This window comes from Oncorhynchus mykiss, chromosome 8, assembly GCF_013265735.2.
Source record: "Oncorhynchus mykiss isolate Arlee chromosome 8, USDA_OmykA_1.1, whole genome shotgun sequence".
Lineage (NCBI taxonomy): Eukaryota > Metazoa > Chordata > Actinopteri > Salmoniformes > Salmonidae > Oncorhynchus > Oncorhynchus mykiss.
Window position 1 is genome coordinate 68,077,840 of NC_048572.1, and position 16,273 is coordinate 68,094,112.

The 16,273-nt window shown below is 42.5% G+C and overlaps 1 protein-coding gene across 6 annotated transcripts in view; it reads right to left on the bottom strand.

The window, feature by feature from the left end:
- LOC110530414 (zinc finger protein 521) overlaps nucleotides 1-16,273 on the bottom strand; it is a 184,633-nt gene that overhangs the window by 136,525 nt on the left and 31,835 nt on the right. The window lies entirely within an intron of this gene.

Consider the following 16,273-nt stretch of genomic DNA (forward strand, 5'->3'; position numbering starts at 1 on the left):
CATGTTCTGTGCACAGTGCTGTACAGCGAACTAACCTGTTTCCAAAATCCCCATTTAGTCCCATACAGACTCAAGACACAGAGACACACATCATCTTAAATAAGTACATCATCCCTGAAAAGCTCCTTGGCATTTGATATGCTAATACCGGGTTTTAATTATGTTTGTTCATGTTTCACACTTCACGTGATTGTTTATTAATTCTAACCAGAGCAAGCTAGCGAGCGTTTCTTTTGTCGCAGGCACGCCAGACACCTGCTAGGATGCCTACGGATGAAAGGAAACATGATGACTGCAAACACAATATCATAAGGCTATCTTGAGATAGAATTTTAACTTATCTATTCATCGAACAACCACATGTACAGGTATAGCTTAATTGAAAGTGTTGTTATTGATGGAGATACATTCTAACAAACACACAAGTTCATAAACATCTTGAAGAGATAACACTACAGGTGGAGTCTGTAGTGGAATAGCCTCATCGCGAACCAGGCTTCCCTAAAACAGAAAGCCTGGGGAAGTTCTATGGCAGAAATCAGCTGAAGAGGGGTCGGAATCAAATCAAATCAAATTGTATTTGTCACATGCGCCGAATACAACAGGTGTAGACCTTACCGTGAAATGCTTACTTACAAGCCCTTAAGCAACGATGCAGTTTTAAGAAAATAGAGTTAAGAAAAGATTTACTGAATAAAATAAAAACACAATAAAAGAACAATAATGAGGCTATATACAGGGGGAACCGAGTTGTGGGGGGGGGGGGCATTTGATTAATTGTTCAGCAGTCTTATGGCTTGGGGGTAGAAGCTGTAAAGGAGCCTTTTGAACCTATACTTGGAGCTTCGGGACAGTTAGCAGTGGGAACAGTCTATGGGAACAGACTTAGGTGACTGGAGTCTTTGACAAAAAAAATTCAAATTCTCGCAACAAATCAAACTAATCAAATGCCTTGCTTGGGCAGAGCTCCAAAGGTGTTCACCAGCTTAGTGCCTTAGGAGCAACAGTGCGCGAGTACAAAAAATGTCAAGAAGCACTGCCACCAAAACATTTTAGAGCGTTTGCAGCACACGGATTTTCACAACATTTCTCTGTTATTTCAAAGGGAGAAATTGGTCTACAGTTTTTATATGTATTTTTTTATTTGACCTTTATTTAACGAGGCAAGTCAGTTAAGAACAAATGATTATGTTCAAGGACGGCCTAGGAACAGTGGGTTAACTGCCTTGTTCAAGGGCAGAACAACAGATTTTGACCTTGTCAGCTCTAAAAAACTAGGCTACCTGCCGCCCCAATGCTTTTTATCTTTCTGAAGTGATATTTGGCTGTAAAGGCTAGCATGAGGGACAAGAAGTAGCTAGATGACATTTAATTCACTTCGCTAAACAGTGTGTAAAGTTAGCTAGCTAGCAGCTCAGTTGAGTTAGCCTACAATGTATTTACTTACTTGAATAGGTTCTCCCAATGCCTCCGTTTTTTGGGTTGTTCCAAAAACTAAATGATGGGCAATCTTCCACATTTTTTGGGGTGGTAGAAAAGCGCAGCCAGCAGCTATGTGAACGAATGAAGACAAGGCTAAAAATGTTTGTCACCACAACGATTTAGAACATGTTGTGACATTTGACTTTACCAGTGTAATTGACTTTCAATTTCAATAAATCTAGATCGCAGACTGTCGGCCACACTTGAAACTAGCATACTCAACAACTAACAGTGACGTATATAACCACATCCCCCTTCTACGGGCTTGTAGGGGAAGGGTTCGTGAAATGTAACCTCCAATAAAACATTTGCCGCTTGGAGCATGCGGACCATTACTACCGTTTTTTGCAATACAAAATTCTCCAGAACTCCAAGGGAGGCATGACAACGACATGATGTTTGAAGTATGTCAATGTTGTTAAGTTCAAAAGAATACAAGATTAAAAAGTGTTGACACCATTCAAACCAATGAGGGTTTGGAACATTAACGCCAATTATCTCACAATCGTCTTTTAACAGATAGAATCTTATAGCCCCAAGTTTTTCCATTTCACAAAGCATAAAACAGAACAAAACCTAGCCAAGACACACAATTCATAAAGTTTTCAAGATTCATTATCCTGCTTTTTTTCCCCACTGGTCTAGTTATGTTTTTTTTTTGGTATCTGGTTTATCATTATTCTGGTGAGCAGCAGCACGTTTCAGTGAAACCAAAAAAAATCATTTGAATTCCTGTGACCCTGAGGAGAACGAGTGAAGCCCAGAGGTAAGATCTGAGCTCACTCTCCGTGCCTTTCCACAGGCTGAAACACTACCTGGTAAACATCACATCTCCACCTCCTCACTTTCAAAACACGTCAACCCACCAATGCCTCTTAGGCACAGGGGTCGGTCGACCGGTTCGAGCATCCAGGAATCTAGACTTTATTTGTTTTATCACATTTCCCCTCTCACGGAGAGTCAATGCACGTAACCTGTCTGGCATTAATGATGTCGTTAATAAATCTGGGGGCTAGACGCAGACGGTGGGCCGTGCAGTGGATTTGCCTGGCGGGGCCTGGTGCCTCTCGGTTTTCAGAGATAAGCTCCAGCATGGGGGTCTTATCTGCTTCCCGCAGCCCCACCCAGCAGCACCGTGCACTGGACACGCAACCAGTCAACTCATCACTAGGTAATTACCACCTCTTACGTTCCAACAAAGATGCCATGCCCTGCCTGCATTCACCATGCAGCCTGCTAGTGTTGTCTGTCTCAATCTCCTTGTCTGTCTGTCTGTCTGTCTGTCTGTCTGTCTGTCTGTCTGTCTGTCTGTCTGTCTGTCTGTCTGTCTGTCTGTCTGTCTGTCTGTCTGTCTGTGTCTCTCTCTCTAGTCCTATCATATATTGTGCTGCTGCAAATGCTGTCGGTCTGCTGTTCCCTCTTTCTCTAGTATCTATTCGTTTCATGATAGCATCTACCCCAAATAATCTTGGTTCCTTTTTGCAATTGCGTTTATGTGAGGACTGATGCCATTTTTGGTTCAGTCTCCAGGCAGGGAACTCTGTGTAGTGGCGTCTATATAGGTGGCACGGTAAATCCTATAGCTACCTGAATCATACTGTATGTCTACAGTGCCTCCAGAAAGTATTCACACCCCTTGACTTTTTCCACATATTATTGTGTTACAGCCTGAATTTAAAATGGATTCATTTGAGATTTGTTTTGCCACTGGCCTACACACAATACCCTATAATGTCAAAGTGGAATTATGTTTTTAAAAATGCCAAAAGTAATCAGTCCCTTTGTTATACAAGTCACATAATAAGTTGTTTAACATGATTTTTGAATGACTACCTCATCTTTGTACCCCAAATATACAATTATATACGATTATCTGTAAGGTTCCTCAGTAGAGTAGTGAATTTCAAACACAGATTCAACCACAAAGACCAGGGAGGTTTTCCAATGTTTCGCAAAGAGGGGCACCTATTGGTGGATGGTTAAAAAAAAATCTGACATTAAATATCCCTTTAAGCAAGTTATTAATTACTCTTTGGATGGTGTATCAATACACCCAGTCAGTACAAAGATACAGGCGTCCTTCCTAACTCAGTTGCCGGAGAAGAAGGAAACCACTCAGGGATTTTACCATGAGGCCAAAGGTGACTTTAAAACAGTTACAGAGTTGAATGGATGTGACAGGAGAAAACTGAGGATGGATCAACAACATTGTAGTTACTCCATAATACTAATTGACAGAGTGAAAAGAAGGAAGCCTGTACAAAATAAAAAATATTATAAAACATGCAACCTGTTTGCAAAAAAATGCATCTTGTTATGGGTATGCTTGTAAGCGTTAAGGACTGTGGAGTTTTCCATGATAAAAAATAAACAGAATGGAGCTAAGCACAGGAGAAATCCTAGAGGGAAAACTGTTTCAGTCTGCTTTCCATCATATACTGGGAGGTGAATTCACCTTTCAGCAGGACAATAACCTAAAACACAAGGCAAAATCTACACTGGAGTTGCTTACCAAGAAGACAGTGAATGTTCCTGAGTTGTAGAGTTACAGTTTTGACTCATTTACAATCTATGGCAAGACCTAAAAATGGTTGTCTAGCAATGATCAACAACCAATTTGACAGAGCTTGAAGAATTTTGATTAATGGGCAAATGTTGCACAATCCAAGTGTGGAAAACTCTTAGAGACTTACCCAGAAAGACTCACAGCTGTAATCGCTGCCAAAGGCGCTTCTACAAAGTATAGAAAATAGTCTGTAAATAGTTATGTAAATTAGATATTTCTGTATTTCATTTTCAATACATGTGCAAACATTTCTAAAAACATGTTTTCACTTTGTCATAATGGGGTGTGTAGATGGATGAGAAAAAATATTTAATCAATTTTGAATTCAGGCTGTAACAACAAAATGTGTAATAAGTCAAGAGGTATGAATACTTTCTGAAGGCACTGTATGTGCTGTGAGCAATTAAGTCATTTGTGTTACAGTGTCTTTACAGGGGCTTAAGTCATTTGTGTTACAGTGTCTTTACAGGGGCTTACGTCATTTGTGTTACAGTGTCTTCACAGGGGCTTAAGTCATTTGTGTAGTACTCTCTCTCGGTCGGCTCATTGCTTCAGACTAGAAGTCAGAGTCACTTGGTGCTACAGAGCGAGGGAGCGGTTTCTTTTATTCAATTGTTTTCCACTTCCACGAGCATGTGCCAAGGGGGAGGAAAGCACCGGCTTAACACGTTCTGCAATTCAACAAGGCCAGACGCAGTCCTATTAAGATTTAATGTGCCATTCTTCTGCCTGCCCCGCTGAAAAAGACTTGGAGGCTGAGTAGGAGAGTGAACAAAGAGCAAGCAGAGCCAGGGCCAGGGAGAGAGAGATGGAGAGTCAGCCTGCTACACCATGACCAAGCCACCGTCAAACAATCCTAGTGACGTGTCTGCACACGACAAACGGACCATAGGTTGAAAAAAAGGGCAAACCACAACAGTGTTGCAAATACAAATACGTCATTTCACGGATACTTACATGATATTTTCTGTATCCTTCCCATTACATTAGCCTTTCAACCTTGCTCCTCTGTCTCCATTCGATCTCCAAGGAGGTTGTCTGGATGAATGTTAAAGACACAGCATGTTGTTTAGCCCCTCCGGCTACAAATTATGTTTAGTCTCAGGTGGAAAGTGCAAGCGCGCAGTTGTGTGCATGCGTGTGTGTGTGTGTGTGTGTGTGTGTGTGTGTGTGTGTGTGTGTGTGTGTGTGTGTGTGTGTGTGTGTGTGTGCGCGCGCACAATGGTTGTATGTGTGTGTATTGGTGCGTGTGTGCGAAAGAGAGACAGAGAGAGACAGAGAGACAGAGAGAGAGACAGAGAGAGACAGACAGAGAGAGTGACAGAGAGAGAGACAGAGAGAGACAGAGAGAGAAAGAGAGAGAGAGAGAGACAGAGAGAGAGACAGAGAGAGAGAGAAAGAGAGAGAGAGAGAGAGAGACAGAGAGAGACAGAGAGACAGAGAGAGAGAGAGAGAGAGACAGAGAGAGAGAGAGAGAGAGAGACAGAGACAGAGAGAGACAGAGAGCGAGAGCAGCATCACAATTAGACCCAACCAAATAATGAGAAAGCAAAAAGATAATTACTTGACACATTGGAAAGAATTAACAAAAAAACAGAGCAAACTAGAATGCTATTTGGACAGAGAGTTCACAGTGGCAGAATACCTGACCACCGTGACTGAGCCAAAATTAAGGAAATCTTTGACTATGTACAGACTCAGTGAGCATTTCCTTGCTTTTGAGAAAGGCCCCCGAAGGCAGACTTGGCTCTCAAGACAAGAGGCTATGTGCTCACTGCCCACAAAATGAGGTGGAAACTGAGCTGCACTTCCTAACCTCCTGCCAAATGCATGACCACATTAGAGACACATATTTTCCTCAGATTACTCAGACCCACAAAGAATTCGAAAACAAATCCAATTTTTCTAAACTTCCATATCTACTGGGTGAAATACCACAGTGTGCCATCACAGCAGCAAGATTTGTGACCTGTTGCCACAAGAAAAGGTCAACCAGTGAAGAACAAACACCATTGTAAATATTTATTATTATATATTATTTTCCCTTTTGTACCTTAACTATTTGCACAGCATTACAACACTGTATTTTGACATAAAATTATATTTGAAATGTCTTTATTCTTTTGGAACTTTTGTGAGTATGATGTTAGCTGTTAATTTTTTTAATGTCTATTTCACTTGCTTTGGCAATGTAAACATATGTTTCCCGTGCCAATAAAACCTGTTCAACTGAAATTGAATGAAGTGAGAGACAGAGAGAGACAGAGAGATGACAATAGATAAAGAGACAAGTGAAGTGGGTACAAAAAAGGCGCAGAGACAGAGAGAAGCCGAGCTGCTGAGCTGGTCTGAGTTGGCCATCAGTCTGTCTCATACACATCCACAAACAAACAAGACTCCTCTATTACTATTTTGATTGTGTTACTGCAGAAAATGCCGAGCTCGGCTGACAAAAGACCAATAAATACTTTATACGGTGCATAACGTGTGCTGTGTGAAGCACAGGGGAAAGAAGAAGAGGGTACCCTCATGAGAGCATAATATGCTTTGAAATCCTAATGACACTCCTGTTAATGTTACCGGCTCAGTCGTACAGAGAGCAAACACAAGGGGCTGCTACATTGAGGAGTCAGATCTACTACTTTATACACGCACGCACGCACGCACACACACACACACACACACACACACACACACACACACACACACACACACACACACACACACACACAAACTTGGGAAAGACTCCAACCTAATTCTCTTTTCAGTGGCTGCGTTGTGCCAGAAGTCGCTGCTATTCTCCCCTGACCACCTCTCCCCCGTTCAAAGCCTTGCTGTGCCACACTTTGTACCGCACTGTCACAAGACGCCCAGGCAAAAACATGGCATCATTTCTGATGACCGGCAGAATGCTCAGAGTTGGGCTATTCAGGGCTGCTCATGTCTCCTCTCTATCAATGTCTGCTAAAGGCTTTTGAAGCAAATAAAGTCTTTGTGGTTTTGTAGGAGTGTTCTTTTTGGTAGCCGCAAAGCAGCCGTTGGATCAATTCATCCTTTTTTTCTGTGTGGAAAAAAAGCTCCAGGTCTGCCAATGAGATCCTACTGGAAACAGTTATTACAAAACACGGTCCGCCAGCAACTAGTTAATGATAGTTGTGGGTATTACTGAACGTTTCCATGCCGCTGACCCAAAGACTTGTTTTACTTCGTACCAGCATGTTGGTGTACGAATTCAGACAACGAGAACATATTCAGAGAGCCTTAATGTAATGAAATTCTTTATAAAGGCTTGAAAATAAACAGAGCTAAATCATTAACAGAGAGAACTGAACAGTATGCCTCTGTGTTCCCATGTCCCTATCAAATTACATCAAATCGCTGCAGTATTGCCTGCGATGTCTTGCTAGGAAATAGTGCAACTCATTGTTTCATAGTCCATGAATATACCTCATTTGTATTTTTCTCATAAATCTAAAATGTATTTTATCGGATGTTGAATGCATCGCTAAATCTCCACAGGCAAGAGCAGAAAAAGGGAAGAATTTACATAATATAAATCCATATATGGCCCAGTTCTCTCTCTCTCTCTTTCTGATTGATTTCTTTATCTGAGGGAAGCAGAAGACATGCTCTGTTTGCTCTCACAGTGGCCGGCAAGAAAACAGAGAAAGACACTTATTAAAAAGGTCATCTCACAGAGGGTTAAAATAGCAGGCCACATATCTCTCCTGAGGGACGAGCTGTGCTTCTCCTCTAGTGAAGGACACAAGAAAAGGTGTTTCTCTAGGGAGCGGGCCAGTAATGAAAGTATGACCACTAGGATGACAGCACTGTATGCACTGTGCTATTCAAATGCCTCCAGCACAGCAGCAGTATAGGAGAATAAAATTGACACTGGCAAGGTAAGCCGTTGTGAAACCAAACTACCTTTGAATTAAACTCAGTACTGGTGCCATTGTCCTTATTTACATTAAAAGACAGTAAGGGCTACTATTAGTGTACATTTTCTTACATGCCATTACACTGTCATGTATCTCAACTATTAACATGTGTGTGCGGCCCAAAAGAAAACCCATGACACACTGAGGACCAACCATAGGTGTCTCTTTCCCGCATCATAATCGCTAACAATGCGAGCCGGAGCAGACAATGGAAGACTGAGACTGTTGAGAGACAAAGCTAGTGGAAAGAGAGAGGCCTACGGAATAAAAGGCTGCCTCCTAACTCGTCTCTCTCCTGCCTCCTCCCCTGGGCAGCCTAAAGCCCTGACGGCAGGATGCTGATCCCAACACGGAAACCTGATCCGCAGCCATCCTGGAGCCTGGAGGGGGGCCACGCCCGCCTCCCCCATCTACCCCCACACCCAGCCCCCCTGCCCTCCGGAGCCCCTTCAGTCCTGCCCCAGAGTTAGATGACCACTTTGGGGGAGCACTCCTCCAGCCCCAGCCTCTCCAACCCTCTCCACTCTCGGCTCTCCAGAGAAGCATTCTTCCAGCCCTGCCTTGTCTTCCACCCCAGCCTGTACTCGAACAGTGGAAGTCTACCTCCGGGGGAGCATTCCTACAGCCCTGCCCCAGCCCAAGACAGTCTCTGGAGACACATTCCTGCAGCACTCTCCCTCCTCTCGCCTCTCCTCTCTCCCAGACTATCTCTTGCCTTCCTCCGCAGTCCAGCATTAGCACGATCGATAGCACCGATCGCATCGGGGACACGAGGCAATCCATACCCCCGTGCTCCCTTAGCGCACTGCAGTGGTCACGGCTTAAGTGCATGGAGAGGTGTTAAACTTCAGCCAGACGGTGGGGAGACAATGGCAGCCATTGATCAGGGTGACATGTTATACATCTCTCTCTCTCTTGTCTGTTGGGCGTGGTCTAGTAGGCCGAGGTACAGAATGCTATAGCACCAGGGTTTGTTCTTTAAACTGTAGATCGTGTTGTTAGGTTTAGTTACCAAGGGATAGTGAGACGGTGGGTATGGGTACTCATTTGTTTGTGGTGTGCATGTGCCTTAGAGCTGGGACAATAAACCGAAGATTTCCGACACCGACATTGCCTTCCTCTTACCGAAGCATTTTGCTTACGTCTGTAATTGTCTGTGATTTTTCTACACAACATTCCTGTAGATTGTTTCTAACTATTATTTGGTCAACAGTAATAGCCTATGCATTACGTTGATCCCTGCTATGAAAGTATCTGCCTGTCCCTGTTTTGCTGTCGGCTGCTGACTCTCACTCCCTCTCCCCACTGTGCGCAAGGAGGATGGAGAGATGCATTCTGTGAAGCACAAAGCATTACCGTTGCTCAAAATGTTGTGGGAAGAATAGGGTTTTCAAAGCAACTACTGTTGTTCTAGTTACAGAGAGGAGAGTCACAGCTTTCTGGGAGTAGATCATGTATTTCTCACCTTTTAATATTGAGTTCATGGCACCACTTTACAACCAGAGTAGGCTGTAGTTAGTATGATGCATGGAGCCAGTTGCAGTGAATAGTCGTACATCAAGTAGCCTAGGCCTAGCGCTGGGAAGTTTTTGTATGACATTAGCCTACATTAGCCTACATTTAGTGATAGATTAATCGATAAGCCTACTTGGCAATCTAGCAACAATATAATATTTAGAGTTCCCTCTTCCTCAGGTGGTGACTAATATAGCCTATAGCCCAATATGCACAAAGATGTCTGCAAATTCTCTGAAGAGACAAAAATACATCTGATAATTCTGGATCCTGTTTGGACAGGTTGCACATCAAAATATCAATCAATCATCTCCTGAATATGTTAAATGAAATAGCTTACATTTTGAACCATCTCCATTAGAGGTCGACCGATTATGATTTTTCAACGCCGATACAGATGCCGATTATTGGAGGACCAAAAAAAGGCGATACCGATTTATCGGACAATTTTTAAAATGTATTTGTAATAATGACAATTACAACAATACTGAATGAACACTTATTTTAACTGAATATAATACATCAATAAAGTCAATTTAGCCTCAAATAAATAATGAAACATGTTCAATATGGTTTAAATAATGCAAAAACAAAGTGTTGGAGAAGAAAGTAAAAGTGCAATATGTGCCATGTAAGAAAGCTAACGTTTAAGTCCCTTGCTCAGAACATGAGAACGTATGAAAGCTGGTGGTTCCTTTTAACATGAGTCTTCAATATTCCCAGGTAAGAAGTTTTAGGTTGTAGTTATTATAGGAATTATAGGACTATTTCTCTCTATACCATTTGTATTTCATATACTTTTGACTATTGGATGTTCTTATAGGCACTTTAGTATTGCCAGTGTAACAGTATAGCTTAAACAGCGCAATGCTTAAAGCATGCAAAACGCACGAAAGTGCTGTTAAATTAATGCTTACGAACCTGCTGGTGCCTACCATCGCTCAGTCAGACTTCTATATCAAATCATAAACTTAATTATAACATAATAACACACAGAAATACGAGCCTTAGGTCATTAATATGGTCGAATCCGGAAACTATCATTTCGAAAACAAAACGTTTATTCTTTCAGTGAAATACGGAACCGTTCCGTATTTTATCTAACGGGTGGCAACCCTAAGTCTAAATATTGCTGTTACATTGCACAACCTTCAATGTTATATCATAATTACTTAAAATTCAGGCAAATTAGTTCGCAATGAGCCAGGCGGCCCAAACTGTTGCATATACCCTGACTCTGCGTGCAATGAACGCAAGAGAAGTGACACAATTTCACCTGGTTAATATTGCCTGCTAACCTTTCTTTTAGCTAAATATGCAGGTTTAAAAATATATACTTCTGTGTATTGATTTTAAGAAAGGAATTGATGTTTATGGTTAGGTACACATTGGAGCAATGACAGTCCTTTTTCGCGAATGCGCACCGCATCGATTACACGCAACGCAGGACACGCTAGATAAACTAGTAATATCATCAACCATGTGTAGATAACTAGTGATTATGATTTATTGATTGATTGTTTTTTACAAGATAAGTGTAATGCTAGCTAGCAACTTACCTTGGCTTCTTACTGCATTCGCGTAACAGGCAGGCTCCTCGTGAGGCAGGTGGATAGAGCGTTGGACTAGTTAACTGTAAGGTTGCAAGATTGAATCCCTGAGCTGACAAGGTAAAAATCTGTTGTTCTGCCCCTGAACAAGGCAGTTAACCCACCGTTCTTAGGCCGTTATTGAAAATAAGAATGTGTTCTTAACTGACTTGCCTTGTTAAATAAAGTTGTAAAAAATATATATATATATATATATATTTTTTTTTTTAAATCGGAAAAATCAGCGATTTACAATTGTTATGAAAACTTGAAATCGGCCCTAATTAATCGGCTATTCCGATTAATCGGTCGACCTCTAATCTCTATTATCTTACTTGGCACTGGAAAATATTATCTAGAGCCCTGCCATTAATGTAAAGCAACTGTCCATAAAAAAAATGGTTGTATTGGTTTTCATCAAGCAAAAGAGTAACATATATCACTATATAACTTTTTGTCCATATCAGCCAGCTCTAGCACCCCAAAATAATTTATCACTGATTTATAGTTAGTGCAAAAAATTGACAATTTATTGCGATATGGATTTGTTTTCCATACTGCCCAGCTCTAATGTGCCTGCATGGGTATTATACATATCTGTCTGCATGCATTCTGAAATCTCCTCAAGTAGACAGTACATGGTAAATATTTACTAAGCTAACTATACTGAACAAAAATATCAATGAAACAAGCAAAAATGTCAAATATTTTACTGAGTTTCAAATCACATCAAATCAAATTGTATCGGTCGAATACACATATTTATCAGATGTTATTGCGGGTGTAGCGAAACGATAAAAAAAAAAAGTTCATGTTCATATGAGGAAATCAGTCAATTAAAATAAATGCATTAGGCCATAATCTATGGATTTCACGTAACTGGGAATACAGATATGCATCTGCTGGTCACAGATACCTTAAAATAAATGAGCCTCACAATGGGTCTCAGCTTCTCGTCATAGTATTTCTGTGCGTTCATATTTCTGTGCATTCAAATTGCCATCAAAAAATGCAATTGTGTTCATTGGGGCGGCAGGTAGCCTGGTGGCTAGAGCATTGGACTAGTAACCAAAAGGTTGCAAGATCAAATCCCCGAGCTGACAAGGTCAAAATCTGTCGTTCTGCCCCTGAACAAGGCAGTTAACCTGCTGTTCCTAGGCCGTCATTGAAAATAAGAATTTGTTCATAACTGACTTGCCTCGTTAAATAAAGGTATAAAATAAATTGTCCATAGCTTATGCCTGCCCATACCATAACTCCCCCGCCACCATGTTGACATCAGTAAACCGCTCGCCCAAATGTGTGGCCAGTTGGATGTACTGCCAAATTCTCTAAAATGATGTGCCTTATGGTAAAGAAATGAACATACAATTCCCTGGCAACAGCTCTGGTGGACATTCGTGCTGTCAGCATGTCAATTGCACACCCCCTCAAAACTTGTGGCATTGTGTTGTGTGACAAAACTGTACATTTTAGAGTGCCATTTTATTGTCCCAGCACAAGGTGCACCTGTTTAATCAGCTTCTTGATATGCCACATCTGTCAGGTGGATGGATTATCTCGGCAAAGGAGAAATGTTCACTAACAGGGATGTAAACAAATTTATGTACACAATTTGAGAGAAATAAGCTTTGTGCGTATGAAAAATGTCTGTGATCTATTATTTCAGCTCATGAAACATGGAACCAACACAAACAAATAAGAATATCTACTGCAACAACAATTTCTACATTTTCCATAAAATCCTACTCATTCTCAATATCAGGATTGGGTCCAGTCAAGCTCTGAATAGGTTTCCTAAAAATAAAACCTAAAAAAGTGATTTGTAGAAGTGGAGGATTCAGTATGTGCTGGTTGTTGATTAGAATGTGGTTTTAAAAAAGAATCTGTGAGCTGAGAGTCGATGTAAAGCTGATTAATTGGTAATGGATGCCAGCCACATAGGAAGAAGACTCCCGACTGAAACACACACACACACACACACACACACACACACACACACACACACACACACACACACACACACACACACACACACACACACACACACACACACACACACACACACACACACACACACACACACACAGTCTGCTGTATCTCAAAGTGTATTTTTCCTCTCCCTCTGTGTTTGAATACCTATAGAGTGGTCGTGCATAATGCTCAGGTTTTACAGGGGTTCTTAGCCAAACTGCAGCATTCCAGCATTCAGCAATTAAATCTTATTTGTCCGTGAGATTGACATTAATAAAGGCCTTTGCTTAATTCTAGGATAAATAATATGCCTGAGTTGTTAATTGTGACCGTGTCTAGATAATGTAAGACCCTGTCTATAAGTCAGAACATGCTTGACTATTGTCTTGCTCAAAATGCTAAAGAGAAAAATCTGAAAACATTTCTCAGCACTTTAAAGGTGCCCCTAGAAATATACCTCCCTTTGTTCCCAATCAAATCATAATAGGAAAAAGGTAAGGTATCAAACAAATCAAAGAGCTATTAGAAATCGGCAATACTGTTAGAAGTCAATGGTACAGCATGAGCTTCTTTCCTACTCTACCTTTAATGAAATGGCCTTTGTGCAATGATTTCATATGTATGCCAAATATAATGTGCTGGAATCAATATTTGTTTGATGGATTGCTGGGTGTATTGAGAGGAGACGGCTGAGGGCTCCACTCAAGTCAGGAAAGTCATAATTTGCAAGTGCACATTCAACAGATTTCCACACCTTTTGAAAAGTAGGCTAGGCCCTCTCTCATATACACTTTGCTTGATTGGCTTCCTGCTTGTGAAGCAGTACACACATAAACACATATACTGACACACATACACTACCGTTCAAAAGTTTGTGGTCACTTAGAAATGTCCTTGTTTTTTAAAGAAAAGCAAAACATTTTCTCATTAAAATAACATCAAATCGATCAGAAATACAGTGTAGACATTGTTAGTGTTGTAAATGACTATTATAGCTGGAAACGGCAGATTTTTAATGGAATATCTACATAGGCGTAATTATCAACAACCATCACTCCTGTGATGTGCTTTTCTTTCAAAAACAAGGACATTTCTAAGTGATCCCAAACTTTTGAACGGTAGCGTACATCTATGCGCCCACACACGTGAGCAAGACACTGTCCATTCAGTGAGACATGCTTCCTGCTAATGGAAAATATTTGTAACACTCATATGGGATATCTTACTGGTTGTTTGGAAATCTGAGATCACTCTGAAGCAGTCCTGCCCTATAATTTGTGGTTGGCTGGTTGCGGATTGCAAAATATGAAATCAAACTATGTCTGTGTATAAACAGAGGAGAGTATATATTGCTGTCTGATAGGACAATGTTTACTGTAGCCCCCCTCTTACAATGGAACTCCTAACATAAAGTAAGTCTTCCTCTTCACATGAACTTCACTGATCTCTCCCAAAAATGACAAGAAGAAATTTGTGTCAGACTGTTTTTCTCATCATGGGATAGGACGGTATAGGATGGTACAGGAGGGTACAGGACGGTATAGCACAGTACAGCAAGGGACAGGACGGTACACGACAGGACGGTACAGGACAGGATGGTACAGGACGGTAAATGGAAAGGACGGTACAGGACAGGATGGTACAGGACGGTAAAGGGACAGGATGGTACAGGACGGTACAGGACGGTACAGGACAGGATAGTACAGGACGGTAAAGGGACAGGACGGTACAGGACGGTAAAGGGACAGGACGGTAAAGGGACGGTAAAGGGACAGGACGGTACAGGACGGTAAGGGACAGGACGGTAAAGGGACGGTACAGGACGGTAAAGGGACAGGACGGTACAGGACGGTAAAGGGACAGGACGGTAAAGGGACAGGACGGTACAGGACGGTAAAGGGACAGGACGGTAAAGGGACAGGACGTATAGGACAGGACGGTACAGGACGGTAGGGACAGGACGGTAAAGGGACAGGACGGTAAAGGGACAGGACGGTAAAGGGACAGCACGGTACAGGACGGTAAAGGGACAGGACGGTAAAGGGACAGGACGGTAAAGGGACAGGACGGTAAAGGGACAGGACGGTACAGGACGGTAAAGGGACAGGACGGTAAAGGGACAGGACGGTACAGGACGGTAAAGGGACAGGACGTATAGGACAGGACGGTACAGGACGGTAGGGACAGGACGGTAAAGGGACAGGATGGTAAAGGGACAGGACGGTAAAGGGACAGCACGGTACAGGACGGTAAAGGGACAGGACGGTAAAGGGACAGGACGGTAAAGGGACAGGACGGTAAAGGGACAGGACGGTAAAGGGACAGGACGGTACAGGACGGTAAAGGGACAGGACGGTACAGGACGGTACAGGACGGTAAAGGGACAGCACGGTACAGGACGGTAGGGACAGCACGGTACAGGACGGTAGGGACAGGACGGTAAAGGGACAGGACGGTACAGGACGGTAAAGGGACAGGACAGTAAAGGGAAAGGACGGTACAGGACAGTAAAGGGACAGCACGGTACAGGACGGTAAAGGGACAGCACGGTACAGGACGGTAAAGGGACAGGATGGTACAGGACAGTAAAGGGACAGGACGGTAAAGGACGGTAAAGGGACAGGACGGTACAGGACGGTAAAGGGACAGGACGGTAAAGGGACAGGACGGTACAGGACGGTAAAGGGACAGGACGTATAGGACAGGATGGTACAGGACGGTAAAGGGACAGGACGGTAAAGGGACAGGACGGTAAAGGGACAGGACGGTACAGGACAGGACGGTACAGGATGGTAAAAGGACAGGACGGACAGGACGGACAGGACGGTAAAGGGACAGGACGGTATAGAACAGGACAGTACAGAGTGGTAAAGGGACAGGGTAAAGGAGAACACCAAGTCCATGAAAATCCCATGGAGGAAACCTTCAGCAGCTCATATCATTAGTTCTCTGAGCCACCTTGTCAGAGTATTTATAGCAGTGTTCTGTTTATCCATCTCAGGTTCAATGACACAGTCTGCCAATGGCACCCTTCCTTCTCTCGTCTTCCTCCCAGGGTCCCAGTAGACATGGATGATGCCTCCACACTAAGAGGAGAGACCTCACTATAGTAGGGATCCACTTACCAAGGAGGTCTGGTTACAGTGAGACCTCAATGACATTGGCTTTGACTACTGGTGAATATGACTGTGTGGCTTGGTGGAGTA